The 27864-nt window shown below is 40.8% G+C and overlaps 1 protein-coding gene across 11 annotated transcripts in view; it reads left to right on the forward strand.

Moving 5' to 3' along the window:
• Positions 1-27864, forward strand: part of IL1RAPL2 (interleukin 1 receptor accessory protein like 2) — a 338050-nt gene that overhangs the window by 187245 nt on the left and 122941 nt on the right. The window lies entirely within an intron of this gene.

A 27864-nucleotide genomic window follows, 5' to 3' on the forward strand; every position in this document is an offset into this window, starting at 1 on the left:
TGAATTACAAAATGAAAGGCAGGCATAAGCTCACCCCATATTCTGGAGAAAGTTCTGATTCCTGTTGCATCCTTAATACTAACATAGAGGAGAGATTAAGTGAAGCTATATAAAGAAACTTCTGGTGAGGTTTGTCCTGGAATTAAACACAGCTGAAAAAGATATCTTGAGTCATTAATTTATTGTTCCATATTTTTTATCTTTGGCTTAATTTATGATGTTCAGCTTCTCTAGTCTAAAGGTTTTCTTTACTGCAGTGTGGCACAACCTATTCCTAGGATGAAGGTAGGAATATTGGACTGTAGGAGGAAAGGAACATGCTTATCAGGGGGATCATGCATTTTGTTTCTGAATCCATGTAGTAGTCTGCTTAATGAAATGGTACTTTTCCATTTCTTTTTGTCAGGTATCAAAAATGAATGAGTATAAACGTATTGCCTGTGTATTCCTGATTCCATTCCACTGTGCAGTATGACATCTATAATTATTATTTTGCCTTTGGCGTCTGTGGAACATTGCAAGTGTCTGAAAATAACTATGTTTTTTTTTTTTCAACCTTTTGCACACAACCATATAAACAAATGGTTATTTTTTTCTTTTCTTGTCCATTGTCTGACATAAAAATTAAAATGGGGTCCTGCATAAAGCAGTGACAAACAGAAACCTACTCTTTGGTATCAAACTGAATTAGTCTGTATGGTATTTCTTATGTGTTCTTGAAATATAATTCTTCCCTCTATTTTGAATGAAATCCATGTTTCTTTTCTTATCATTGCTCCTTGTTTTAAATGAGTTATTTTCCCTATATGCCAGACTCATATATCATGTGATTCTTTACTGTCCACTTTTGACTGTGGACAGATCTCTGAAATATTGATTTGACCTACCTGACCCCAGACCTGTCAAATGAAGATATAATACCTACCTTGTGGATAGCTGCTATCCTAGGTAGTATGCTGGTCTTCAACCAGAATATGAACTAAGTTTGACAAAGTGAAAATGAGATGCATCTAATTCAATTCCAGATGATGGATATTCTTTAAATAACAGCTTGCTCTGCCTCTCATCATGACCTTGCAAGAAGTGATGCGTTCTCTTCATTATATGAACAATGTGTTATGTTAATACTTCACAATTTAATGACTTTGTCCTCAAATAACTGTAGTACGTGTTAAAGTTTTTCATTCTATTAAGAAGATGTTATGATATGGATTATTAAAATTGTAAATATGAAATATGCAAATGTTTTCTCTACTTTGCACAATGCTTGAGAACCAGGAGATTGTTCCCCTTGTAATTTGGTGTGGAATTCACTTTAAATTAAATTTCCTCTAGTTCATAAAAGCACGTATGTTTATGTGTTACATACTCATCATTACAACCACAGCAGCAGAGTACAAGTCATCTCTATGTTTAGAAAAGATTGGTGATTTTTAACCAAACAATTCTTCCTGATTTAAGTGCTTGGGAGACGTCTTACGTTGTGTGTTTGCTGGTTGAATCTGTCTCTATATGTGGAATAGGCTAGAAAGTTTATGTAAGTGATGACCTATGTATACTGATAAGAGCTACAGATGTAATACACAGCACTATGTAAGCATATTATCATAAAGCTTGGTGCTTTGTAAAGTTTCTTTATCTTGTTACTGGTTTGTGAATGTTTTATGTGGTTGATTTTATCTTAGTGGGGGAACAGGGTGTGAAAGCAAACTGCAGAGGGTCACTTGAGTTGTGTGGCTGGCCACGTCAGCTGGAGGATCCTGAGGCAGGTGAGATCATAGGCTGAGAGCAAGTGCATGGCATTTTCAGGGACTTGTTTGAAGAATATGTCTAAAGATTTTTCTTATGTTTAAACAGGTTTTATCATATAGCAGCTTGTGTGCCTGTTCCTTCTTTCACTGGGTATCTCTGAGATGGCTAGATGGAGTCTGGATCCACCTTCTTTGCACCTTCCCACCAGGTGTTTCTGCTCATGCATCAGTTTTCCCTGAGCCTTCTCTCTTGCAGGTGTACCCACCTCAGATCTTTCAGCCTCTTCTTGTATGATCCAGTTTCTTAATCATGTTTGCAGTCCTTCACTGAACTTGTTTCATTATGTCCATGTCTGTCTTGTACTAGAATTGATGGTGTGCTGGGCCCCATTATTTGCCTGTCTGAAAACTTAGTTCTCATCCAAATACGTGGCTGTACCTGGAGGAGCCAGGGTGGGACCAGAGCTCCGGCTGCTGAACCTGCTGCTCTGTGTTAATCACTGTTCATAAATACTGCTGGAGGCTTACCAGAAAAGCCTTGGTAGAATTATCTCTGCTAGCTTGCAATGCAGATGTGGAGAAAAGGATCTTGCCTGCTGATTTCAGAAGCTCTTTCCTCTGCAGGGACTTCCTAACGCTGTTTCTATTGCAGTTACTTATTAACATGCCTGAATGGGCATTTGTAAAAGTACAATTGCCTGAGTTTCACTAACAATATGGATTTTGAACAGCAAGATGCCGTTAGCCACTGCTAGCAGCCATGGTAACCTGAAATTGTTGTTGAAGAGTTATTCTGACAGTGAAACAGGCAACTCTGTAGCACTCTCGAGCAAGGGGAGCTGCATTGCCATGTATAGAGAAGAGCCTGGGTTTGTTTCCCTGTGGCCTTTCTGGCGTTCTCTAAAACGTACACTACTTGAAATAAGTAAGTTAAGTTAATGGAGTTATTTACTGTAAGTCCTCTCTGCCTACAAGTATGTTGCAAGTGTCTGCTTTTGTGGGAATTAAATGAAGACAAGCGATAGAAGATGATCTCATGCATTCTTTTCCTTGTGTTGCCAGACCTGCCATTTTGTACTCTCCAGGATAGTATCTTTCAGAGTCCAAAGGGAAAAACATAGGAAGAAATTAGCAAAATTTGCATAGGATATGTATAATACATTCAGCTGTTTGAACTGGATGAAGATTGCATCTAATAAAATCAAAAGATCTGGAAATTAGTTCTTAGGTCATATAAAGATTCAAGGCTCTTTATGCAACAGATAGGACCTGCTAGTCTTTGGAAAACAATTGTTGCTCACTTTCAGGCAGACTTTGGTTGCTGTGTTTTGCATGAGAGTGGACACGTCTTCTGTTTGCTGAATAGCCATTGGCAGGGGCTCCTGCTAGCCCTGTAAAGTTGAGGGCAGTGGTGGCCTGAGCAAAGAATGACTGTTTATTTGGTATTCATGTTATGTTGCTTAAGCATTTATTTTAAATAGAGTCTGCCAGTTGGTACTTTGAATTAGGGGCAAACCCCTGCTCCAGTTATCCAGTCATTATTTAAGCAAGCTTCCAGGGAAGACATCGGAGTTATGAAAAGGTGCTGCCTTACCTTCCTGTACCAAAGTGTCAGGGAGCTGTTGGAGTGGCTGTGGAAGGGGACTGCAAGGACAGCATGTGCCAGTCCTTGGGAACTGTTTTCCTCAGCTCCAGTGTTGCCTTTTTGTTTTTACATACTGAAATGGAAGACCTCAGTGGCTCAGTTAGTGTTCTTACCAAGTCCTTGGTCCCGAAGAAGACAGTTGGTAAGAAAACTGTGAGACGGTTTATAAGAAAAAGCTCACAGGTCTTGTAGATGAAAACTGAAACCCAACAACATAATGTCTGGTTATTTTGAGAACGAAAAAGGAGTCTGAGTTGTAATAGTAGAGGAAAAAGGAGCATAAATCAAAAAAGGAAAATGTCATTTGTAGAAAGGCCCAGTGAAGTACTGGACATAACTACCAGTGTCCTCATATGGCTTTGATGGTTAGAGGTATGGGAGAGAGTGATATCGTTCTTCGGGGTTGCAAAGAAAAGGCTTGCAGCCTAAAATATATCTGAAAAATATTTAGACACAAAGTATTTATAGGGACAAAATCTTGAGCTCCAATACAGCACTAACAAGCAATGGCTACATCTTGCTGTTTGGGTGCATTTAGGAATAATAGATTGTCAACAAAACAGCTTTTTCATTGCTCGTTATTCATGGTTTTGCTATATTGTGCAGACAGATGTGAAACAAGTCTTGTCAGCCTTTTTCACTGAATAAACATGACAACAGCATTATCACTGAGTAACATGCAACTCTTCAGTCTGTTTAAAATATATATATGTGTACTTTTCCACTTTGCTTTTTGGTATTTTTGTTGTGGATAAAAAAAGTGAGTTTAGCATCTGTGATCCAGAACTATCAAAACCTGAAAAGTGAAAGAGAGTAAAGTAGAGCATATCCAAATGGGGAAAAGAAAAAAAAAGAAAAAAAAAGCTTAGTAGTATAAAGATAATAATATCAGAACTTATAATTTTTTTAATGCAACTCCAGATATTTGAGAATATCCCAAATACCTTTGGGCCAGCCAGCCTATTCTGTCTGACAGATAAGAATGTTGAGATAGCTTTTGGGAAATACACCTGTTATGTTTGCCTGTTGCTTCAGCACCTTTTTGTGTTTTGGAAACTAGTCTGTGAGGAGACGGGCATATAAGAGATGTAAGCAGATGCAAGCAGGAGGCCAGGGAAAGGGTGGTCCTACTGAGCAAGGAGCCAGCCCCAGTGTCCTGGGACAACCCAGAACCCCCCTGGCAGGTGAGGCTGTCTGGCAGGGCTATGCTTTTCCATGGACAACTGTATTGTTGGAAGAGTTTGCCTTGATATGATTTGTGAAGTTTTGCTTGACAGCAGAAGGTGGCTGTCTGCCCGATTTCACAAAGTGCCAGTGATGTATTGGCCTGACATGCAGGAATTACTGAACCATTCTGTCCAGCAGACCTCTGAGTTTCTTTTGAGCCCTGCTCTATCTTCATCTCCATCATTTTCTTCTTACAAACTACTAAAATGCCTGGCTGTTACTAAAAGTCATTTATACAGCAATATTTGTTTTGACTGTCCTAAATGACAAATTATTCCACCTGGCTTCATGAATTGAATGATTCTGCCTGAGTTCACTCCTTGCTCATAGTTTTCCAATTAAATTCTTTCCAATCTCATTACACTGCCCACTTTTCAAATTATGCCTGCTGCTGTTGCTAGATTTTTTAGTGTGTTTGGGACCACTCAGTTAGCACAGGCGATTGATAGTGATTTTCTATGGTTAAATCAAAGGGGTGAACTGGATTTAAAAATGCCAGGAATTATACTCTCCAACTGCACCATGGACAGAGAGAAGCTACCACTGAGAAAATTATGGTAGGACCTAAAAGTACATCCAGTGTTTTGTGGTAGTTCCTTCTCTGCGTATTTTTAGCCCTGTGTAAACTGGGTATGCTATTTCACATCCTTTGTGGCAGAAGATAATGACACATTGACAAGAATCAATGGGTGCTGATCAGTGACAAACCTATACCTGCAGCAGTCTGTATGTGCGCCCTAAGACTTAACATTTCACAGTAGAGGAACTGTTATCAACATAATCACAGAAATGATGTGTTGATTGACAGCATTTTTGGGTGTTGTTGGTTTGCAGAGAAGCCATAGAAAAAATATTAAAGTAAGTTAAAAGTTTGTTTGAACTGAACTGAAATGTCACTTTTGGAGTTCCATCTACTCTAAGAGATTTACTTTTATGATGTAAAATATGAGTGTTATTATTTGCTTAAAAAAACATGTCATTATGATTCCATTCCAGTAGCATTATATTTTATCACAAGCAGTTCAGCAAATCTGCAGTGAATTATGAAATGCCTCAGTGTTGCTTAAGTAGTTACTTATCCAAAAGAAAAAAAAAAAACAGTTTGGCTCTAAAAGGTCACTGAGCTCTGAATATCGTTGTGCAGATGGGAATTGAATATACATAAAAGCAGGGGCAACATAAGACACAGGTTAAAAAAGCAGGTAGCTAAGGAGTAAAAGTGCATAAACTGAACATATTCAGCAGTTTCTTGAAGCAAAAGGAACAGTACTAAGGATGAGCCTGTTACACAAATCTCTAGTCTGCAGGGATTTCTAAGTTAACTCGGAAGGAGCTTTTCAACAGAGCCACAGAGCCAGTTAATACATTTGTACTGCTTTTGGTACCCAAAGTAACTCTGACATCTCTGCATGGCACTGCACTGTGCAGGGAGGGCAGAGCCCGCAGCTCCTGCAGGAGGGGGATGCACTGTCACGTTCCTCTTGTCACTTCGTAGTCTGTGCTCCACAGCCTCCTTTGGGCATGGGATGAAATAACAGTTTATAACACCATTTTGTCATCAATTGAATAAGATGTTAGTGTGCTAAATAGAGCCCTGTGTGGAAATAACATCTATTTCTGTTTAATAATTTAAATAACAAATCTTGCAAGATTTTATACTTTTAATGTTGTTTTGTCAAGTGACTTTTTTTAATTTGTGTGTATGTAATTTTTAGTAATACATACAGCTAGTATTGTGTATTACTGGAGACTTGCATTCCTGAAGTTAGATATTTTGATAGTTCCTGTCCAGGAAATGTTTGGAATTGATAATTCACAGGGAATTTCTCTTGAAATGACAGGATTTTCACCAAATTCAGGTTCTAGTTACTAACAGCACTGGGCATCTCACCTAGTTCCTAGGATCCAGGAGATGCTTGGAGTGCAGGGCTGTTTTCATGGCTGTTTTGGGGCACTGGTACTGGTGAGGAATGCTCTCTCTTGTATTTGTCTTTTCAAACATAGATCAGAATACCAGTTGTCTCAAAGTAGAAAATTTTTCAAGGAGAGCCTTCGATGAGCCTGTGAATTTACCTGCTGAGAGGGAGTGAAAGCTCTCCAAAGTAAAGTGTGGTGACACGTATGGTGGGAGTTATCCTGGCCTTGGAGTTTGCTCCCATGCTCATGTGTGCTCATGTGCTGGCTGGGATGCAACACTGCGTTTGAAGCTGTTTGCCTTTTCCTGGAAACAGCTGCTCCTTCTAGAGAGCTAGTTTTTTCAGCTCCAGATCTCCAAATAAAATACTTTCCTTGCTGGGGGTTCACCAGAACCCTGTAAAACATATAAAATGGTGTTCAGGGTTCTGCAGCTGTTGGACCCAGGAACACGCCTTTCCTTCCTTCCCTTGTCTTCTGACTTGGCAGCTTTAGCCTTTCTTCCCCCCCATGAACAATGTTCAGTGCACTCTCGGTACTTGGCAGCCCTCTCTGCTCTTAGCCAAAGGAGCCTGTGTCCATGGTATCCCACATGAGGGCTCGATCTGGAGTTCTTTCTTGGCAGGAAATGTACTGCTTCCATATGAAGGACCAACTTGCCCAGCTTCTGCCCTTCATAAATTTGCAGTGCAGTCAGACCATAGTCATTTCTGTGTAAGAACCCAATTATGTACTTAACAAGGTATTTTTATCTTTATGGCCTAACTCCCTCCCTTACTCAGTAATATAGACAGGAAATGACTGCACAAAAGGCGCCCAGAATGAGTGGGGGATAGATTTTGCACCCTGTTTCCTTGGCAGATGTGTGTCCATATCTCAGGCTGCAGGGGCTGTGGGGAGGAGAGGGATTGCTGTGAATTCCTGAGGTCTGCCTGCACTCCGCATTGGGCTTCAGCCGCCACTCTCTTAAGTGTCACAAGGTAAGATATTGTGATTAATCAACCAAAATAGCTTAGCTCAAAATAAAGTAGGCATTTTCAGATTTTCATCAAACATTGCTCAAGCAGTTGCCGTGGATAAGAGGCTAGTAAAATTTTCACAGTTGCTCCTATTGTCTTTTAAGTTCACAATGTTAAATCATGCAATGGGCCAGTGAACTGCGCTTAGAGTGGTAAAGACTGCAAGGCCTTCTGTCTTCCTTCAAAATAAATTTTAATGTTATTTTGTTACAGGACTTTTAATAATATTTTAGTCCAAAATAGAGAATAAATGGAAAAAAAATATCAAGAAGAAACTATTGCTGAGGAGCAAAAAGGGAAGAGAAAAGCATCTTGCTTGTAGCTATAGTTCTATTAAAGGAATCGTAGAGTCATACAGTCATAGAATCATAGAATGGCGTGGGTAGGAAGGGACCTCAAAGATCATCTAGTTCCAAACCCCTGCTGTGAACAGGGTTGCTGACTGCTAAGGTACCTTCTTTTAATTTAGAAAAGAAATCTAAAAGTGAACAAGTTAAATTGCAGAAGTTCTGTATTCCTGGGAGAGATGCTACAGATTGGAACAGAAAATCCTCTCTGTTCGCTTCTAATGTTGACATGTTAAAATTTATAACATCTGTTACATCTGAAGTGACATTTTCTTGCTGCTATGGCTTGCACATATCCATAGCAAGACTTCATCCCTTCTCCCTGTTTGCAGTATCTTGACACAGTCAGGGAATCACTTTGTTATTAAATGCGAAGAACAGAGGAAACCCATCCAAGTTGAGTTTCTGATGAGAGTTCCAGACTTCAGAAGTCCGTTAGTGGGAGATATTGTTCTCAGCATTTCCTCGCTAAGTTTTCATAAAAATGATGAATTAAATCTTATAGTATTTTGATTATATAAAGGAATCTTTTTTTTTTTTCTGAAAGGAACCTAGTCAGAAATGGGTTAAGTGCTGACAAGTATGGTACTAAAAGACCAGGAAATGAATTTCACAGCTGAGTTCTTCAAAACATTGAAGAAATAACAGTCTATTTAAAGCAACATATAGGAAGTGCCAAAAAAATAGTTCTCTTTTGATATATTTTATGTGATTTGTATTAATATTTATCAAGGTCCTTGTTTTGCGAATATTAATTTGTGTTTCTTACAGTATTTATCTTAAAGCTCTGATTTTGAGTTGTTATGTGATTGTTAGCAGCATCCCATTAACAGCTGTGGACATCTAAGCATGCTTCCGTGGTCAAAGCCCACCAAATAGCCAGTGATTTCTGTAGTGACTTTCATTTTTCCTAGCAACCTCAGGAAAACAGATTGTGATCCAGAGAGAGACATATGGACATTTTCTTTTGGCCACATTTGGAAAATTGAGCAATTTTTCTGCCTCTTTCACAGCACTCCTTGATCGACCATGCAATAACTCCAATATAAATCTGCAGGGATTTCTGTTTTCAAAGAGTCAATGAGCAAATTCAAGTGAGAGTGAGGTACACTGGTACATGGTGTGGGTGTCTGTTCACATGGAAGAAGTGATATGCACAGTCATGTTCTGTCTTTTAACATCTCCTTTTCACCTGACACCCAGCAAGGTCCTGATAAATTGACCCAAGTGCTGCTTTCAAGAGTGCCTCATTGGAGTCAGCCAACTGGGGATCTGGACAGTGCCTGAAGGATGCACAAGCCCATCTGTGCAAGCTGTATGAACTGTGTCACTGATGAAGTGACAATGCCATATATCCACAAGGGTAAAAGCTCCTTCATTTTCAGTCCCTCAAATGATCCAGATTGATGGCTTTCCCATCAGAGTGACCTGTTAATACTGGGCTCCTGAAAAATGACTTTGGAAGATAAACATTAAGTATTAAGTATCTCCATATTTCCTGGAGAAAGTGTAAGTTCTAAGGGCAATGAGAAATGTAGCAATATGCTGCAGCCTATGAATTATATATAGTGTCAGTACTCTTGGCGCTTTCCTTACAGCTTCACAAACTGCTTTCCTAGCTCGTGAACATGCAAAGTAATTAGAATGGCAAATAGCATTAGATTTTATTGACCTGTGATGCCCCCTAGTTCTCTGACATGTTCTTGAACATTACCTAGTGTTTTCAGCCTTAAATCAGCAGTTTGTAGTATTGATTATTTGGTATTTCAGATTTATTGATGAGGACAGCCAAGGCTTCCACACTTGTTGTCGGTTGCTCATTTATCCACCGCTCTGTTGTTGTGCACAGCAACTGTAGCTTGCTGAATCACATACTGTATACCGTAAATGTCAGGTATGAGCTCCCCCTTTAAGAATTGCCTTTTATTCTTGGAGCGGCTCAGCCACGTTCTCAAAATGCATTGTGCTTAGAGTAGTGGAGGTGATTTAGTATAAACGATAGGATTGTGGGGTTTTTGCCCACAGCAGTGAGGTAAAGTACAACCACTGAGGTAAGCTTGTTCATTTTCATTTCCCATATAAAGGAGGCTTCCTTCATCACAGAAATGTAGACTGGATGCCCATTCTTCTTTATTAATAATAAATAGGCAGATAGATGCACAGACACAGAGCAGCACGGCCCTGAAAACATTTTGCTAATGGTAAAATAGATACACATGAGCGAGCAGATTGCTTTACCCACTAGAAATGCCACCCTCCTGTCCTCCAGAGAAACTGCAAATTTGGAGTAATGCTTTGTCTCCTAAGTGAAGTGTGAGCACAGAAGGCAAAGACTCGTAGTTCCTTTGAAATAACTGGAGGAATTCTAATAGGTGAACTGCAGTAACTTAATAGGTTAACTGCAGTAACTAAGCTGGAGATTAGGGTTATGTTTTCTCTGCACAATGTTGGTGCCTTTCAAAGCTGGTTTATGCTGCATAGCAGTTGTGGGTGAACGCCTGAGAAGTTCTTCTGTGGAAGGAAGAGTGCCCACCACTGAATTGCCAGCACCATTTCTTGCTGCACTTAAGTGATTTTCAGAGGTGTCTTATTCCAGTGTCTGTTGGCCAGACCATGTTTAGCTTATGAGATCTGACAATTGTGGTATTGCTGCAGGCTCTGATGTTACTCTTATGATGCTCTCCAGAAGACTGAAGCTAATAACTCACCGATGTTTGTTCTGTGCCTGCAATTTTAAAGTTGAAAGGACAGATCAAAATATGTTTGGTGCGTTAAGTATCCTAGCTGCCTTTAATACAGTGGAGCAGCATGAAATACTTATTCTTAATTTTTTTCAGCACCAACCAAGCTGCTTTTTGTCTTTGGTAGTATTGATTGACCTCTTGTAAGCAGGAGAAAAATGAAGCGTTCAGCTAAATTTGTGTTTAGGTGTTTATAGCTTCAGTTTTTTTCAAAGGATGCTTGCTACTGGTTACACTCGTTCATCTGCTGACTTATTTACTGTATGTGTTGAGTGTTTTTTGCAATGCAAGCATGTTTCAGTAAATAAAATCAATTTGCAACCAATGGGAAGGGAACAGTAAGTGATTTAACTTTTCATCTTGTTCTTCAGCTTAAAATAAAAAGCTCTCGGAGGTATTGTTTATGACGAGCCCTGTGGGCTGAAGTATTTTGAAAACGCCCGGGAAAGATAATGTGCAGAATGGCAAATCAAAATGATTAAACAGTAAAATTAATGAACAATATAGTTGTAAGTTTGTAAATCAGCATTAAGTTCTTATCCTCTCTATTTTTTTTCTGGTACAGCCTAGCTCTGGACCAAAAGGACTGGTTCTACCAGTAAAGGGTTGTGTGGTCTCCGATTTTATTTTATCATGGCTAGTGCCTGTTCTCTTGTATACCAGGCACATGTCTGCCAGGAATTGATCTAAGAAAATTTCATGATGGCTTGAGATAATAAAAAGCCTCTTGTTATATCAGGGCAGACTAAATCCAAACACCAGATGGATATTCAGCTTTGTGGAGAACACACCACCTCAGCAATCCAGTTGTGGATAATTGAGTTGCCTGTCCTGGGCCACAAGCGGCTATAGTTTCTGACAGGGAAGATACCAATTTGCCGTAAGCTACGTATGCCTTTATGACTTCTCTGGAATATACTGACATGCTTCTTTTTCTTCTAAATTGGAAAGAGGTGCATCTGGAACAAGGGAGGTATGATCCTGCCAGGGCTCTGACAGCTCGGTAACCTCCAAGTGCCCTCAGCAGCTGAATTTAGGGAAGATGTTTTAAGGAGAATATTGTAGTCTGAATATGTGTCTGTCCATGTGACTATGTTCAGTGAAGTGGTCTGATTTAGAGATGCCATTTCAGTTGCGCTTCTTCTGGGACACTGGCTATTCCAAACAGACAGCTTAATTTGTAAATAAAATAGGAATGAGAAGCGCTTAATCAATACTCTTTTAGCATGGCATTGTTGATAGTACGAGAGGACAGTACAACACTGCTTAGATGGAGAATACCCGTAGTTGGTACTTAGTTGAGTTTTCTGTCTGAAACTGGTGAAAAACCTAACCAAAGCATGATGTTCATTAAGAAAGTGAATTATCTGAAAAAAAAAATAAAATAGTTTTATCAAAGAGAAATTTTAACATTTTCCCATCTCATCAAACACTTTCTTCCTTTTATAGCAGAAAGTCTATTCTGGAATAAAATGTATCTTTTTGGTGGTGCTTTCTAGAGGGAGAGAAGTCAGTTTTCCTAGCTAAAAGGCTTTTTCCATCGGTTGACAAAAATCTGTACTGGAAGCTTTGGACTGAGCTGCACTCAGATGAAACACAGTGATCCAAGTCTGCTGCTGGAAAGGAAGGGCACTGTAGAGATCAGCATAGAGACACGGTAGTGCTCATCTTGGTAGACCTCCAGCAATGAAACACTTGTTATGTCCTCATCTGTATCAAGTTTCATAAAACCAATGCAGGAAAAAAAAAAAAAAAAAAAGGTTTTCATAGTTTACTCATATATTGAAGTTAATTCACTTGGGATTGTTTATTTGAAATGTATTTACCAAAGAGAAATTTGTTTTTTTATGTTAGAGGCTTTCCATACAGGGCAAACCAAGTTTCTGTAGGTTGTACCTACGTGGCTGACGGAGCATGGTAAAACATGGAAATATTTCCAACCATTCCCTAAAGGGTAAATGCCAGTGCATTCATTTGGAAAACTAGTCACAGAAGCTGGGCTTGTCTAAAATGTACATGCGGTGTACTTCTGCATATAGGGAAAATGCCTTTTTTTTTTTGAGTTTTATTTCTGATCTCTGCTTTTTCTCTTCCTGGAAAACATGAATAACTCTCTTCATAACTACTCAGTGCTCTGGTATCACTACTGGAACTGTGCATTTCATAAATTCTAAGGGTTGTTTCAGCTACATTTCATGATGTGGGGAGAGCTTTATCTGTCCTAACACACTCTGAGAATAAGTAGTGGGAATTATATACATTAGTTTAATGTAAAATATATTCACTGGAAGGAATTAAAGGTGATTCCATCTTGTGGGAGGGTCAAAGAAATAGCTCTTGGTACCTGAGATCTCTGGCTGTCTGTCTCCGGGTCTCTATTCCCCATCAGCCTCGTTTCGACATTTAAAATTGTACCTGTTTTCTTTTTCTAGCCCTCAGAAGGGCTTTTCTTTCCCTATTCTGCCAGTGCTCTAGCTGCTACAGCTGTTGCTGTCACATTTAATAAGGACTTTGTAGAGTTTAAATATTGCATTGCTGCACCAGCTTTTCTTTGGGGTAAGAAAAGTGCTTCTTACATTTAGATGAGGTGCTCCTTGCTGGCTGTGCTGCTGACACGTGGGTTTCAGCTGAAGGCGACAGGAATTTATAACTTGCCCCGGAGTGTGCAAAGCTTCCTGCAGTGCCAGTGCTGCCTGATAACATCATGCAGCCATCGATGGAAGAGGAGCTTGCTGTGCCCCATGAAAAACCCCATCCAGCGCAGCGCCCTGACGTACCAATTTGTCCCAGCCAGCAGCCTCACATCTTCCAAGTGAGAATTAAATTGATTGTGTTACAGTTCCTGTGCTGGTAACTGTGCCTTTACTCCAACTCTGTGGTTACGTATTTGTCATTATAAAGTCTACAACGCCACTGTAGTCCATTTTGTGCAGTGAACAGGTACCTTTTCTTTGCTCTTTTGCAGACTGGGTGGGAAACGAGGCAGCAGTGAAGGCAGTAGCTCGACATTTTAAAATGTCAGGGGGAGGATGAATCGAGACTAAAACTTGATGTCCTCGTGCCTACAGTAACTCAACAGCTTATTGAAATATTCTTCTCCTCAGCCTTGAGCTCTGTATATGTCAATCCAGCTGAATATAATTGGGGCTGTTTACTCTGACAGACAGTGAAAATTCAAGAGAAACATGGAAGAAAATACTCAACCCCAGATCTGCCTTGTACTGCTGTGTACTGTTTATCTACTTCCATCCTCCTTCCTTCCTAACTCTGTCCCTCTGCAACCAAACCAGATATGTACATCCATTCTCCATGTTAAGCCCATTTCCTTCCTGAAGCTATTCATCATCTCCCAGGACCTGCAATGACATCCCCTTCCTTTCATTATGAATCATTCCCATGCTTTCACTATGACAGATAGGGATTTTATTCATTTTTTCCCTAACACTACGCAAATACCTCTCAGGTTAGGATTTCTTTTGAAGTATCCAGGGGTGAGAAGAGCTGAGCTGTGGAACAGAAAAGTATTACCAAAACATGAAACCAGCTCTTTTTTTTCGTAAAAATACTACGTTTCAATAATACTATCCATTAGTTTTGAGCACCATGTGGCATGTTTCATTCCTTTAAGTAGGATTGGTATTGACTTAGTGTGCTTCTGCAGCTCCGATTCTGCTTTAATTCACAGACATTGGTGTTTTTCTGCTTTCACTGCTGGTAGCGTGCTCAGTGAATAAACAGCTTGCTGGGTGTACATTATGAAAATAAGAAAAGGAAATGAAAATGCAGGTCTTTATCTTCAAGCAAAGATGCCTAAATTAGAGCAAATCTTGTTGTTCTTGTGTTTGGTAAATATAAGGTATAGACAAATCCCAGAAGCTCAGAAACATCTGCAGTATGGAAAGTGGCAATTCAAGTCCTCACATCCATGACATAGCTGTGCCCTTTCTACCTGAACCTAATTAGAGTTAAACCCAAGCAGAGGTTTTTTCCACATTGCATTTGAAGTTCTGCATTTTAATGTGTGCATTGTGCCTAGCTGAGAACCCACAGCCGTACTGCTGTGCTGTCATGGAGGCTGCAGGAGGGTCTCCGAAGAGCAGCTGCAGCCAGTGACCCAGCATCAGCAGTTCTCATCACCCCAAGGACATGGTCGGAGGGGGCTGGATCAGGTGCCTAAAGCAATCCACAGCCTCAACTGGCACAAGCCAGCAGTAAAAATCTAGGAGACAGAGTTGCTTTGCACTGATTAGGGTCTTTTTAGTTCATTCCCAGCTGCTTATTGCAGAGATGGGTTTTAAAAGTTGTTCCTGATCATTTAGATTCAGCTTCATAGATGCCAAGGACCTTGCACCGGGAGAGGGCATTGCGAGATAACATGAGTAACAACAAGAGTGATTATTCTTCTCTCATCTGAAGACCTAGTGTGCCAATTACTAGCTAAAATCATTATTTAAAGTGTTTGTCATAAACCTTTCTGTAGCAGGAGCACTTTTGAAATATTAAGTGCTATTTTCCTTTCACTGGAGCAAGGACTGGGGGAGAGATGGAGCCACCTGCAAACATGTGCCTGCAATTTCTTGTTTGAAGCTCGTTTGTCAACATAACAGATGCACAGCTGTAGTGATGGGGTGGTTGTTGTGCGCTGTATATCACTCCAAGGGTTGTCCTGCAGACAGGATGTGTGTGTAATACAAAGTAGTGAAGACAGGTTGCTCTGTTCCCTCTCTGAGGGAGTGATGCTGTCCCACAGCACAGGACAGATGCCACCATGCTGGCTTGATGCTGCATCCATGCAGCAGTGTGGGCTGCCTGGGACATCTCCCTGTCCCAGCTGCCTGGGTACTCTGTGCCAATGCTGCACGTGGTGCTCATTGAGGACTACAGCCCATCACGTGCTCAGGGGAGCAGTGCTAAGATTGCACTTGGAGGTGTGAGCTGGTTTTTACAGCCCCTCTTTTTTTTTTTTTTTTTTTTTTAGAGATGGGAGGCTGATCTGCAAATGGGTTGGCTGTGGTATCCTTTATACTGGTTTGTGGGAAGAACAAATTCATGGGAGGTTGGTGCTAGGCTTTGAATGTTATCATAGTACTTCTTCTAAATTTGACCTTGGTTTTGTGTTACTGACGTTAAGAAAGAGCATCCGAACAGATATTTTTCTTGTAACAAAAATGGCAACAGCAGCATAAACTTTGTTCTCTGATCAAGCCTGAGAATTTCTAGCCTGAAAGGGGAAGATTTATAAGTTACTGACTTAGCACAAAAGTGCAGCCTTGTATGTGTATTTGTGTGTGTACTTGTTACTATCATAACAAGGGCTAATGTGCACCTACCGAGGCAAGCTAAAAATGACAACATATAATGTGAGGCATGTAGGAGATAGAAAAGTAGCTAGGCGGGTACACAATAAATGGCTTGCAAGAAATTAATTGCAATGAAACTGAAATAAAAGCATTTTCCAACTAACAGAGTTGGTCTAGACGGTAGCAAAAATGTGGGGTGCAAAAGCAAATGTATATTAAGCTGTTTTTATCTCAAAGTAGTCTTTGACTTAATGGCAATTTGGCCCAACTCTGATGAATTTGAAGAACATCAGAAGCTCAGGAGTGCCCTCCTCTCTCCCCTTCTGCTATACTGCTGTGGGCATGCCTGCCTGGATCGCTCCCTTGTGTTGCAGGGGGTCCAGCCATCTGAAGGGGAAGGTCTGGCTTCCATGAATGCTAGTCAAATACAATAGTGGCTTCCATTAATGTTAATCAAGTATAATATATATACATTCATCTTCTGCAACTGTGCATTGGAGTGTGTGGTCCATTACGTGCATACATGGCAGTGCTGTTGAACAGTGATTCAGATGCAGGGGCTAAAGAATTAGGAAAGAAACAGGTGAGAGGAGCGGGCTGAAAGGAGCTTCCATTTCTATGAAAGGGAATGAATATTTGATGGATGTCAAGTTTCTTTTGCCATGGGGAGCAAGCTTTCTGAGCCGTGCTTTGTTCCACTCCAACAGAAACATTCGTAGTCCCACCTGTGAAGGCTATCATACCCTGAACTAGTCTCAAATGACTTTGGTGCTTCATTCCATGGTCATAATTTTGGAAGCATATCACAGCAAAGGCCTTCATCTACAGCAAAGTTCAAATCAAGTTTCAAGTTCTGTAATGGAGGTCATTTGTGAAATCCCCAATCACTTTAAAATGCCCCTGAAGAATTTAACAAATGAAGTATGTATGTGGTGTTAAACAGCTCATTCAGAGGGTAGACTAAGGGGAGGGAACAGTTGTTTGCTTCTTAGCAGCAAAATAATTTATCTACTTGAATTCTGGACCATCTTCTCACTCCTCTAGGAATCTAAAGGTTCTCACATTTTAAAATACAGGTAGAGCTTGGAATGCTGTGGTGCCAGGAGTGGGCACGCGTGCCTGGACTGCTTTGTATTGTGGAAATGATGCTACATACCTGAGTTTACTCCTTAGCTCCTTGGGTGGGGAAGCACTACAGGAGCTGCTTTTGCTTTTCAGTCTTCACTGTGACTCGTAACTCCTTTACTCAGGAGTGCCAGGAGGGTACTCATGGGCCTGAGTGGTTTTCTGTGGGATCAAGGTTAAGCATGAGTGCGTTGTCCATCCCATAACCAATGGTCAGTTGTTGTTGAGCAAAAGATAAACAAGTGTTTTATTCTCCTTGAAGTTAATGAGGTTTAGGCACAATACTTAGGGGCAGCCATGCAGTATAGGCTTTGGTTTGGAATGAGTTTTCAGAAAAGTGGTGCATGTCAAAACCTTTGCATGGTCTGTCTTCCTCATGAGGCCAGCACATCAGAGAGTGGCTTTTCTAGCTGTGACATCACTACGGTTGCCACTGTCACTGTAAAACATACAGACTCTTTCTCTAATGCCCTCTAATCCCAAATACTTGAAACAATGTGTGAAACTTATGCTGGATCAACACCTTCTGAATAAGGAAGCTTTTCTTATGTAGCTGGTGATAGCAAAGAATGCTTGGTTCCTGTATTGAACCAAGTGTACTTGTGCAGCAGTTTCATCTCTGAATGGCATTTTTAGTTGCAGATACTAGAAGCATAAATGGCAAAAAGCATGCTCTGTTGTTAAGGTGATGTTGAAAATAAAACTTTTCTTGCACTCGTGTACCAAGTAGTGCAGATAATAGAAAAAACTGTTCAGAAAGAGCTAGTGTTTGAATCAGGCCTGTCTTCATTGAGTTAAAATAAATGTGTTTGTTAAACACACACATCTTTATCTCTTATGGAACAAGAAAAGCAGAGCCATATCGCAGATCTGCAGTGCCTTTTGTGCTCTACAAATTCTGTGTGACAGTCACCAGACAAAAAGTGATTTATGCTATGCCTTGTAATGGGCGGAATAATTAACGGTGGTGGCATCCATCACTATTGCAACAAGCTTATCTCAGAACTTTTCCACTGATTCAAGAGAAAGCAGGAACAAAACACAGCAGCACAACAATAGAAGTCAGTCTCTCACTCAGCCCTTCAGTGTGGCTGTGCCTCGTTTGGACACCTGATGAATAGATCTCTTCTGCATTATTAAGCAACGGTGAAGCTTAACAGTGTGGACACAGTCTGTATTCAGTTTGCTGAAAGGGAATTCTGCCAGGATAAGAACAGAGGAAAAGTAAACCCCACAACTGTCTGTGGAATTTGAAGGCTACTGAATGAGTTTCTGCAGGAAATTTTGCTTGCTGCCAAGCCATGTGTTCACTGGGAGCATGTAATAGCTAGAGGTTTGGGGAAAGGTTCTTGTTGTTATGAGGTATGTGATCTTAGCTACAAGAAATATCTTTTTTTAAATAAATAAAAAAAAAAAGAAGTACATGTGAGCAAATCATTTCTCAGCTCTGATATAAGTTCCTTCTGATTTCCACCACCAATTAACTGACCATTCAGTTTTCCTTAAGCAAGATTAGTTGAGAGTCTGACTTCATGTGTGTAGCAGAAATGCAAAGTCACGGCCTGAACCAGTGATTGAGCACCTGGTGGGAAGGCAGGGCCAACCCAGGGGAGCTCAGGTACATGCAGTGCAGCTGAGTGACTGGAAGGTGTGAAGCCAGGATTCACCCCTTCCCAGACCTCATTTAAGGGTTGGCAGTGGAAGCAAGGATATTTTGCTGGAGATCCCCTCATACCTGAGGCCTTCTGAAGGTAAGCAGCTTATATCCTTTATTTCTGTGCCCACAGATCTTGCATTTGAGCAAACCCTCGCTTACTGCAGCCTAGGACTTGCAGCAGCTCTGCTGTCATTGCTCTGCTTTCCATTGTGTTAAAATGTGCTTCCCTTTAGTTCTCTTCATTTTCTCAGCTCTTTAATTCAGAATTAAGTTCTGAAGCAGCCGTGAATTGAAATTACTGTATCTCCTGTTTTCTGTATGGCTTCTGCAAAGCTGCTTGCCAAATGTGGCATTAGCAAACTGTGTGCCAATTGCAATCCAGTACAGCAGTACCTTCTGGCAAGGACTTGGGAGCAGAGGAATGTTGCATTAGATGTGAAGTGTTGCCCACTGTAACACACACTCTTGTATGTCTTTTTGTAGCTCTCTGTTGGTTAAAGTCCACTTTATTTCCTAGCTTTGTTAGTTTTGAAAAAAATAGGGAACAGTAAGATACTATATGATTCTGTACAAGACGTGAAGATAACAGCTTTTGGAAGACTGTTGTAAAAGTCAAGATCATTGGGATTCTTTTCTTTTTATTCTTTATGGAAAGAAAAACGCATCTCATATATTGGGAGGTGTCTAGGAAATATTAGGTACAAGATTTATGAGAAACTTTAGTGTGGGCATGGAGCTAGCTAGCTAAAGATAATGTCAAGGTTAATAAGAGGGTGAAACACTTTCCTATCCATAATTCATATTCATAATTGTACAAAGTAAGGCAAGAAGGACATTTGGATCTTGGGCTTCTGTTGACAGACTGATCAGTTGAGACAGTTCCCTTAGCACTGTCGTGTTCCTCAGTGTTGTTTAATGCCATGGCACTCAGTATAATGCTAAAGAGGGAGAAAAGGTTTTGAACCAGTTGATCAGTGAACAGGATTCCTTTCTCAGAGCTCTTTGTTTTCTTAAAAAAACAAACAAACAAACAAAACCACAAAAATCAAAAACAGGAATTCACAATGATATTATGGTGTAGATTTAATAAAAGATCAAATGAATATTGGAAAGAGAGTATGTGGTTCAGAGCATCTGCCTGTGCTGGAGGCAGTGTCAGCTCTGGCTCTGAAGCCAGGAGATCAGCCTACTCTATCTGTGACTGGGTGCCCTGATGCTTCTCATAGTGTTGTGCTTCCATCCAGTACTGCATTTCCTAGAGTCCCAGTGAGAGAACACTTATGTTTCACTCAGCAGTGAAAGTGCTGCTTTTATGAATGCTATCTCAGTCCTGCTTGTATTGGAGAATGACGTGATAGAGGTTTACTGTGTGCCAGGGACAACTCTGTCCCTCCAGCTCAGAGATATTAAATAATCTTAATGATTTATTATGCTTGTCTGTTGGACTATTCCTGTCTCTTCTGGTGCTCCTCCCACTTATGTTGCCCAGCAGGTCAATGTACCAACTGTGGGGATGGGTGCCTAGGAAGACTGCGTGTCCCTGTCCCAAAGTGTGTGAAGTATAGAACATACAGGCCTTCTAAGAACTTGTGCTGAAACACACAGTAACAGAGCATTCTCCCCATAGGATCAAATCCTTTATCTGCAGGCAGGTGCAGGTTTAACCTAGTTTCTGTCATATAGTAGGTGTTTGTTTGCTTGCCCAGGCTCTGGATGCCTGCATTAGCTTTTCTCGTGCATAGCAAAGTATGCCTGAACAAATGCAGTTGCCTGTGACACACAACACTGGTTCAGTGCAAGGAATAAGTTTGCAATGGGAGCAGGCAATGGTACAGCTCATTCAAGAAACCATTGTGTACAATAAGGACCAGTACTGTTTTTTTCAGTTAGGAAAATCCATTCCAATGCATATCCACCAATATCTGAATGCAAAGAAAGGAACTCGGGGAAAATATTGCGTTCACTTTAACAAAGGTGTACATTCACTTGTACGATTTGGAGGCTATTTTCAGTGTGATTTGAGCAGAACAGAACTCCCTTCTAAAAATATATATTTCTGGTTGGTATAACAATCCACATGTAGACATAAAAGGAAGACAGTTCGCTTCTGTTGCCCCTGAAAGACAAAGGTCTTAAATAATGTGGATGTGGTCCTCAGAGATATGATTTAGCAGAGGGTTGTTAGAGTTAGGATAGAGTTGGGTTAGAGTTAGGCTATGGTTGGACTTGATGATCTTTGAGGTCCTTTCCAACCTGAGTGATTCTATGATTCTATGAAATACAAAGTAGCTTGAAGAAATATAAACTCTTCTAGTGGTCACTGGAACTCAAAGCCCTCTGAGTTCTGGCAGTAGTGCCAGAAGTGTTAAATAAATATGTGTGTATGGTCTCTCACTGCTCCTGTGCTATGTTTGTTCCATTCTTAGAGCACACACAGCTTTCTGTGAATATATACTTATTTTTCTGACTGGTAAATAATAATGCAATTTTTCTGAGTTTCTTTACAACAGACACATAATCATCTGTTCAAAACAATTATATAAGATTCTAGTTGATCTGAAGAAAGCTGCATAGCTTTCCAGCTTGGCTTTTGCCAGCTTGTACTTGCCAGCTTGGCTTTTGCACATGGAGGTAAGAGCAGTTGTGTATTTTATTGCATTTTTTCTTCGCTGAGAGTCTGCATTCCAAACACTATTGAAAGCTGTAAAGGATTTGCACGCTTGCTGCTGTAAAACAGAGCTTGAAAAGATATAATGAGTTTCTATGCAAGCTCTGGTTCAGTTACAAAGCCTGCACTGCATATACATGTATATTCTCTACGTAACATATAAATAAATAATAATAGAAAAAAAACCGAACAACATATGACCGTTCCCTGAGGGTGTAGGTGCCTTTGGTTCTAGTGGCCATGAATTTTCCACCATTTCCAAGGTGCTTGTGATCAATGCCATCAGTGCAAATGTTGTCCACGCTGGTAGAGAATGAGTTGTTGTCCCCTACTGGTAGTTACCCAGGATGATAAAAATAAAAATAAAAAAAATAGCACAAGTGGTTGCAAGTGGCAGTAATCCCTTACTGAGGTTGGTACGTATCTTTGCAGGCCAATCAGTTGCTGCCAAAACTTACAGCTTCTGAGTTTCTGCTGCTTACCCCACTCAACTTGGCTCTGAATGATTTATGAAATTCGGACTGTCTCTTTCCCTCCCAGCAAAAGCTTTTGCACAGAGCGTAGGGTAACTGGTGAAATCATGCTTTCACTATTCTATATGTAGAAGGATAGAAGCAAAAATGATAGTTGTTACCTAATTCTTCCTTATTTCCTGTACTTGACTTTGGCTAAGAAGTTTTCCCATGTTTGAGTAATATAATCTCACAGGGTGTTTTAGCTGCGAATATGGAGCTGATTGTAAGAAAGCCCACATCCCAGCAGATAACTCTGATGCAGTTGTTGCTATTAGGTAATGCAGGGCAGTATTCAACTAGCTTAGATTCATGCCAGCCCTAAGAGACAGATGCTGGGGAGGAAAAGAGGCAGTATGCTTCTGTAGAGTGCTGCAGTGTTTGTCCTGCATCTGAACATTTTAAAGATACGTCCTACCAAAGTCAAGTGTCTCCTGAAATCAGGGTTCTGAGAAGTTAATCAGCCAGGAGAGGAGCAGTTTTGGCCTGTCATTTAGGGCTCAGCATGAGGGCCGGAGCTCTGTGCAGCACCTGATCCTGGGCTCCCCCCACTCTGTCGGTGGCAACACAGAAAGCAGGGCTGTAAACAGTGGTAAATAACAGCCAGGAGTCTGCTCTTCACGGTACCTGTGACATTAGTGCTCTTTCTAGAAAGGTTTCTCTATTCAGGTATTATATTATAAGCTATTTTTCTTGCTAATGAATAAAAAGGTTTGGATGAGAACCATGTGATTCAAACCCATTCAAAAGTTACCCACCACAACAGAAGCAAAAATTTGCTGGAGTCTACTGGTATTAAATCTCTGTGCAGATGGCATCTGGCAACATTTTATTAGCAGACGAGATATACTGTTAAAAATTATATCTATTATATCCATCCCAGAGGCGTTCATTCAGAAGTGAGTAATAGAGCTCAACTGACAAAAGGGATTTGTCCATTCGGACATGCTGAAGGGCCTTGAGATAAGAAATAATTCTCACATAAGCAGTTCCTGAGTTAAAATATTAATTTATAGGAAATACGTTAAAAAAAGGTCTTTTGAGAAGATTTTATATGGCTCAAGGTTCTCATTTTTAGGAGCTTTAGCGCTTACCTCACCTGTGAAGGGTTTGCAAATTCAATCCCAATGATTTGCGTGCCCACATTTATACATTACAAGGCATAATAATTCCCTCTTGAAGGAGCATGTTAAGCACAGCAGTGCTGGTGATGACATTCTCTTTTATAGCACCTTTCCCTTTGTGGTGGCACCATGCTCTGGTTTTGGGGTTAGCTTGGGGAGCTCTTTCCTCTGGCTGTTCAGCACCCAATCCCTTGTCCTGATGAAGGCTTGTTTGTTTCACTAAGTGGTGTGGTGGGTTGGATGGGCTGCCTGCAGTCCTGTCCCGTAGTTCTGCCAAACAACTATATGTTTGGTGTAGTTTATTTTTTATGTACCGTACTGCCTACTGGTCGTGTATCTCTTACCCCTTAGATACCTAGAGTGCTACTGGGAGGGAATGTGAGCTTATTTTATTTTGCACATATAATTTGTTTACTGGAAACACCAAGGAATTATGAGGGCCACTGTGTTTCTGTCATGCTCATTCTTTAGTTGGCACAGAGTTTGTGGCTCCTCTAAACGAGTTCAGAAATTTCATGTACTTCAGCTCCTAAAAACCCTTGGTCAGCAATATGCAGGAGGAGAATGTATTGGTTTGCTGTTTATCTGTTTTTGTGTTTATTAACTTCTTGAAGTTTCAAATAATAAGAAAGGTATCAGGAAAGTAGTTGCTAGGAGAAACCTCTTCAAGAACTGCCTCTATATTAATAGATTTTTGATGTTCAAAGTATCATTTTATCAATGGAAGAAGCTGCGTTGGAGCTGCATTCGTGCCTCCTTCCTTCAGGTTGTGGGTTAAGAGTGCTTTTAAAACTGTTTTAAAATGTCATTTGTAAGTGTACACAAGTGAATAGGGCTGTGTAAAGAATGTATTTAACCCCTGTGTCAGAGATGGACTGTAAAAGGCTTAAAGATAGGCATTGCACTGGTCATCTCTATGATCTTCATTTTGGGAACATTTCACGTTAATTTTGATTGCACAAAATGAAAGAGAGCCATCCCAAATCTCAGAAGGGCACCCCTGACCCCTGTGGTTCTGTTTGAATTATTTCCACTTGCAGAAACTGAGAAGAGTGATCTGTGAAATTAAAGGTTACTCCTTGCTTAGGCACAGTTAAGAGGCCAAAGCTTATGGGAAGTCATTTCTCCTTCTCATCTCCTGATGAAAGTGCTATTGCATTTGGTGAGACATTCCCAGGTAATATCTACTGTTTACTTACTGTTATTTGTTATTGTCTGGGCAGAGTACACTTACCTCTTCAACCTGCAAGAAATATGAAATTTGCCTCTGGCCCTTCAGATTTTATATTAACCTATTTTTCAGTCTTTAGTGAAGAAAACCCTGTTTCTTCCTTTCTCTCATCAGTGCTGGAAATGACAGCAATGTGGTCCTGCTGTCTTTCAGCCTCGCCCTCTGCACTTCCCTGGCTACTACAGGGTTTTTTTTTTTGTTCTTCACAGTCTACTATAGAATGATTTTGGGTTGGAGGGAACCTTAAAGACCTGGTTCCAACCCCCTGCCATAGGCAGGGATATCCACACATACACACAGCAAAAGGAATGACAACCTCAGACACAGGGAAGCACAGCATGTAGGAAGAGCAGGGCATGTTTTCTCCATTGTCTTTCCAAGTGATTTCACCCAATGCTATGTACACACATTTATTTCTGGGCATTTTTAACAATTCTGGACTTTGTTTTGCATTCTCCATTTCCCTGGATGCTCTCTGCCCTTGTGTGAGCAAGGTGAATGGATGTGTAATTGCTTCACATCCTCAGTATTCATGCAGAAGTGAAGCTTCGCGTACACATCCAGATGGACATGCAGCCATCAGCGTGCAAAAGCCCGGTAATGAAATGCTGCAGGCTCAGAGCTGGGCACTTTCAGCGCGATGTTCCCACAGACACAAGCTGCCAAGCTACACATGTTGTGGCACCTGCCTCACTGCACCTACACAGAATACTTCATTAGTTGCCGTAAGGTTCGGAGGCTTTTGAACTCAGGAATAGTACTTTTAACAATGATCTTTGCCATGCATTTGTACCTCAGGAAGGGCCCTGCACCCTCATTCTGCTCTGGTGGAGCTGTGCACTGTAATGGCTCTGTGTTCCCATTTGTGGTGCGGTCTCTTCAGGTGGTTTCATCCTTTGAATTTATTTTAATTAACTTTTATGACCATTGGCTATCTCGGTAGTTACGGAGCTACCGAAGTGATCTCTCATTATGTCAGTTGATGTATGCATAATTATGAAATTACAGTGTGTAATTTATTCATTCATTGAGACAGCCCTGTGATAAAACCCACAGCTGCTGCTTTCTCTGGGAAAGCCTTTTTCCTTCAGAAGGGTGAGAGGGAGGTATCACGGGGCAGGTGAAGGGCTGCATTTTCCTGGCAAGAGTGCCGCTCAGTGCTGCGGGACGTGCACCATCCATGTCACCTCTGTGGGTTTGTTGCACCCTGCACTCCTGTGCGCTGCTCCTCCCAGCGCCATCCATCTCTGTGTGCAGCACAGCACAAGGCACTGCTGCCTGCTGCCCCTCCAGCAGTGGGAATGTACAGCTCTGCTGTCTCATACAATCAGAGAATGTATGCCTAAAAAATACCCCAGGTAAATAGTACAGCAGCAGTGGTTTTGTTACAGATTCAGCAAGCAGATTGCTGTGGAAGTCAATACAGAATTGAGGCAGTTAGTGCATTTGTGTTTTGACACATGAATGGAAATGTGAAACACCTTTTTGGTTAAACAAAGAAAGATGATAAAACACGTCCTGTGAATTGAATCTTAATGTTGTTACAGGGCAAGTGCTTCAAAGAAAGAGATGTTCTGGTGTGAGTAGATCTGATCATTGGCCACTTAGTGAATACAATACCTTTTCACTCCCCTCTCATTTCCATTTAGAAGTAATTAAATTACTTTCAGATTCACATGCAAATTATTTTGTAGTGATTTCGATTTTCATACAGGCGTGTTATGAAGATATCCCATTTTTTATTGTATCTACATTTAAACAGAAATGTATAATAAAATTTATAATGAAATGGAAGCATTGCTTTTTACTGAAGCTTTGGGTATCACTCAACAGGATTTAAGAGTTGTAACTCTTAACATTAGCAGCTACATTGTAATCCAGCCTCAAACAACTCCACAAGATAAGCAGACTGAATTACATTGAAAGATACGTATTTAATTGACAAGGAAATCCATATACATATCTTCAGTGAAATTTCTATATTTCGGTTTGTGAAATGCTGTCTCATCAGTGTGGGGATGCATGGATATCAGAAATGCCAGAGCACTGGCAAAAGGGAATGCTTTACTGGAACAGCTGAGCATGCATGCACGCACCCTGGAGAGACTGCGGTTCTTATCTCCAATTAGCTGTTTGCAAAGGCAAGGCAGAAAGAACAGCTCTCTCTTTTGAGCTGACTCCGCCGGGGCTGTTCTATTCCTTGTAAATAATTGAAAATATTTGAAGATGGGATTTGAAGTTGGGACTTTCACTCTGCATGTGAATGACCTGCCCCTGTCTCTCTCAAGCTCCTTTATTAGAGAACTGCAATGTTATTAAATTGAGTTATCCTTGGGCCAGAGCAGGACTGACTTCATAGCCCCGTGTGGTGGAGGAAGGAAGGGAAGCTGTAGCTTAAGGCCTAACCTCCCAAGAGACTGCCCTTCCTACCTGGTGCGTCTGTTCTAGTGCCTCCTGTTTTAGCCTTTATTCGGTGATGTGGGAATGAAAGATCAGTATTTGCTTCTTGATTAGGCGCAGCTTTAGAAAACCACATGTCCTTCTACTTGTGGATTGCTGTTATGTGATTATCCCTAATTCATTGCAGTTGTAAGGAATGGAAAATAGATATGGATTGGGTTTGACCCAAACTCGGCCTTTGTATGCACACTGCACAGATCAGTCCATAGGCCTCCCTTGGTGTCATAGCACAAATAGCTTCAAGGTCTGAGGATCATTCCATTTAATGCTGTTGTCACAGGTGATAAACATTATGATCATCTTCCCACCGCAATTTCACTACCTGCTCAGCAGCAGGAGGGAAGCTGCTTTGTGCCACCCCTCTGGGCTCTTTGTGCCAGCTCTGGGCTGGGTGCTTCTTGGTGTGGAACGGGATGGATGCCTTTTGCTGTGCAGTGCATCTTGCCCCAGGGGCTGCCGCAAGTGTCCTGGAGCAAGGCAAGCTACATACACATCAAATGAATTAGAAAGTCTCTCTCTGGTGTCAGGGGACAAGAGGACAAAGATTTTACTGAAATCCCGAAATCTTGTTAACACAGCTCTCAATTATCAGAGCAAACTTTGCCCTGTCTTTAACACTGAGTGAAATTGAAAAATGTGAAGCAACCGGTTAATTAGGGAAAAGACTCCTGTGTGCCCGCGTATTTATTTTCTTGCAGCATTTCTCTCCCAAATCTTAAGCATTATTTTGTTGTCTTTAATACCTCTTGATTGCATCTTGTTATCATCTTGTCTTGATTGGCTTTGTGGCTTGTTACACAAAAGGGGAGCTAATCTTTGTTAATTAGTTCCTTATTAAGTCAATTGAGATTTGTAGCACGAGAAGTGAGCTGTATTTCTGATGATAAATAATTGGCTGCCAAGGATTTCTTAGTGTGAAATCATGTCAGTGTAAGTGATGATACTTCAATATTTTATGTGTTTTTCTATGTGTTTGCTACAGTACTTTGCTCTTCCAGCTGCTGTTCCCAAGACCTTTGTCCTGTATCTGTGTTTCCGGTTTGGATATAGCCGGCCTTTACAAGATATTTATCTTCAGATTACATTCTGTGGTTTCTAGAAAGTTTATTTCATTCAGAAAACTGTCTTCTGTATTTGGCGGGA

Source organism: Gallus gallus, chromosome 4 (genome assembly GCF_016699485.2).
Source record: "Gallus gallus isolate bGalGal1 chromosome 4, bGalGal1.mat.broiler.GRCg7b, whole genome shotgun sequence".
Classification (NCBI taxonomy): Eukaryota; Metazoa; Chordata; class Aves; order Galliformes; family Phasianidae; genus Gallus; species Gallus gallus.